We start from the raw sequence: 3,340 nt of genomic DNA, 5'->3' as shown, positions 1-3,340 counted from the left end.
TTCAATCGATACTTTTTGATGAAATAAATACTTAAATGATTTAATGAATGCATATATACATGTAATTAATGAGTGAAAGTATGTATAAAGTATTAGATAAATTAATAATAAACCGACCCAGCTACTAAATGGTTCGATAAGACTTATCTCAAATACAATCGTTTTCTGTAATTGTTATGCCTTAAATTGATAATTTTTAGTTAAACAAATACTTAACTAATGAAATAAATACATAGATAAATGTATTTAATGAATTAAAGTATGTATAAAGTATTATATAAATTAATAATAAACCGAATCCGACCAAATTTAAATCTAAAACCACGATCGGCGGCGTAATGAAGTGTATCGTAAACCCGTTTTTTTTATAATTTAAAATGTAATGACAGAACTCCCAAAACAACAATACACATACATATTAGTACTATGGTGAATTGTAGTTGTATTAGGACCGTAATTATAGTTAATTAAGGAACCATTCATTGTCTTCGCTCTGTTATGTACGTCGTCGTTTAATCGACACGGCATATTTGGCTTGAATCTAGAAAAATTCAAACTCTAACCCTAAGGTAGACAGGCAGGGTAAATAAATGTGGGTGATCTCTCATAAAATTGTCTTCTAGGAATTATTTTTATATAGACTATCTTTTCTGTAGAGTTTAAGTGGACAAGCGCGGACGAAATAGAGCGCAAAATTTAAAATGAATTAAAAATTTTCATCAGACCGGAAGTAGGCATAACCTAGGCGCCATGTTTCCGTCGTACAAGTTTTCACCGTTGCAGTCACCGTTTCAATCGCTCTTCGTGTGGACGTGTATTATTTCTAGTCATGTGTTGTGTAGATGATTCGCTTAAGGTAGGTGTTCGGACTTATTTCTTTAATATTAATTAAACCGTATTTGCCTTGTCGGCCTTAAAATAAAGCTATTTTTTTTTCATCGCAATCGAAGTGTTAGATCTAGAATCTAGTTCCCGCCTCCGCTTCGCTAATTCGACTTAATGTAACTATGACACAACTATTAAATCTAGAGTCTCTATTTTAATTAAATAATTAGGAATTCTATCTCTAGATGATATCTAATCTATTCCCACACGTGTGTGCAAGTAGGATTTAACGTCAGAACAGGTGTGGTGGTCTAGGCGTCGCTATTTTTGACGGTAGGAATTTTTTTTTTAAATTCGTAAAATTTTATATAGACTTTATATAGCAATTTACTAAGACCGACCCTAACGCCCAGTAAATATTTAATTACCACATTGTTATGGACACGGTGTATTAGGTAGGGCCGAGGGCTATCCATAGGTACCAATTTTTAAATTTTGTGACAATTAGGAGCCGAGTTATAAAATAAATTTAAAATACTGGTTCTGGTCTTAGACTTTATATAGCAATTTACTAAGACCGACCTTAATACCCATTAATTATTTAATTAGCGCATAGTTATGGACATCCTGTATTAGGTTGGGCCCAGGGCTATCCGTAGGTACCAAGTTTATAATTTTGTGACGATTATTAGTCGAGTTATAAAATAAATAAAAAAAACTGGTTCTGGTTTGCACTACATTTCTTTCTTCTTTAACGGCGGACTCCCGGTCCAGCCCCATGGGTTACCCGTGAGCCGGGGCCTCGTTAGCCTGGACGGCTCCGATGTGACCGCGGATTGTTGTGGCCCGCCTCAGCCCGAGTCGAGATCACCCTTCCGATCGAAGGTGGACGCCATAGGGCGCCCGGGATAGCCCGGGGCGCTGTTCGTCACCCGAGCGCAGGGGCGCCGGGAGACGCCCCCGGTGAAGTTTGGCGGGTGATTCTGGTAGAGCTCCCCACCCCGATCGCAGGACACCCCTCGCCGCCCGCCCAGGTGTCGAGGTGGCCGCGGGGGAACTCGGGGCGTTTTGGCTCCCCCTTGTGCCGGAGCGGCGCCCTCGGTCCCAGAACGCCCCTGGCGGGTGATTCGCATGCCCCCTGGGGTGGGGAACGCGGGTGGGTGGTCGTAAAGCGTGTAACCGCAGTGGGGGCGGCCCCTTAGTCGGGGGCGCCAAAGTTGGCACCCCACCTGGGGCGCCCCCCGGAAGTGTGGCGCCCGCGCGAGTGAGCCCCGTAGATGCGCCCCGACACCCCCGCGCCGCCCCCCGGGTCGCGGCACCCCCGGCGCCCTCCGTGCGGGCTCCCCTCATGGGGCGGCACCCCGGTCCTCCCCGAGACTATGTACCCGATTTTTCGGTTTAACACTAGAGGTATGGGCAGAAATACGGCGGTTAAAACGGTCTGTATCTACTATTGTGGAGGTGAGTGTCGGTGAAGCCTCTATGTGACGCTAGGATCCGCGCTCCCTCGCAGCCAGCGACATGTGCCCGATCTGACCGTGCGTGGCTCAGTCTCCCGACTAGCTTCCCGGTAAAATGCGGGCTCGGCGCGCAGGTCGCGCCAGTGAAGGTAAAAGTACGTGTCCGTAGCGTGAAGCCAGCGGCGACGCGCAGTGCTAACGCAACCAAGCAGTATTGGTGGCTCGATAAAAGTCTCGCACTGGCCCAGCCCTCGGAACGGGCGACGGGTCTGCAAAACGCAGTCGGCTCGATGCAAATCGAGAGATTTCCCGGCGACGCCGTGTTTACGGTGAAGGGGGAAATGTGAGCGGTCCGATGTGAAAAAATCCGGGAATGCCGGGATCCGTTCTCTCGCTAGAGCGTTGTCTCCCGTCCCGCGATGTGTTGTGGAAAAACGTCTCGCAAACGATAGCTATCTGGTTGATCCTGCCAGTAGTCATATGCTTGTCTCAAAGATTAAGCCATGCATGTCTAAGTTCACACTGTCCCATGGTGAAACCGCGAATGGCTCATTAAATCAGTCGAGGTTCCTTAGATGACACGATCCTACTTGGATAACTGTGGCAATTCTAGAGCTAATACATGCAATCGAAGCTCCGACCTTTATCGGGAAGAGCGCTTTTATTAGTTCAAAACCAATCGGCGCGGCCTCGCAAGGGGTTGCGTCGTCCCATTTGGTGACTCTGGATAACTTTGTGCTGATCGCATGGCCTCGCGCCGGCGACGCATCTTTCAAATGTCTGCCCTATCAAATGTCGATGGTACGTGATATGCCTACCATGTTTGTAACGGGTAACGGGGAATCAGGGTTCGATTCCGGAGAGGGAGCATGAGAAACGGCTACCACATCCAAGGAAGGCAGCAGGCGCGCAACTTACCCACTCCCGGCACGGGGAGGTAGTGACGAAAAATAACAATACGGGACTCTTTCGAGGCCCCGTAATTGGAATGAGTACACTTTAAACCCTTTAACGAGGATCTATTGGAGGGCAAGTCTGGTGCCAGCAGCCGCGGT

The 3,340-nt window shown here is 47.1% G+C and overlaps 1 non-coding gene across 1 annotated transcript in view; it reads left to right on the top strand.

Moving 5' to 3' along the window:
• Positions 1 to 2,738: 2,738 nt before the first annotated feature.
• The window catches only part of LOC131954811 (small subunit ribosomal RNA), a 1,846-nt gene continuing 1,244 nt past the window's right edge, over positions 2,739 to 3,340 (top strand). Inside the window, exon 1 of the ribosomal RNA XR_009388802.1 lies at positions 2,739 to 3,340. This exon is cut by the window's right edge and continues 1,244 nt beyond it. This is a non-coding gene — a ribosomal RNA (small subunit ribosomal RNA).

Source organism: Physella acuta, unplaced genomic scaffold (genome assembly GCF_028476545.2).
Source record: "Physella acuta isolate Inbredline_101_S28 unplaced genomic scaffold, ASM2847654v3 ptg001032l, whole genome shotgun sequence".
Taxonomy (NCBI): domain Eukaryota; kingdom Metazoa; phylum Mollusca; class Gastropoda; family Physidae; genus Physella; species Physella acuta.
Note: the sequence above shows the minus strand (reverse complement) of the source record. Positions and strands in the feature narration are given on the sequence as shown.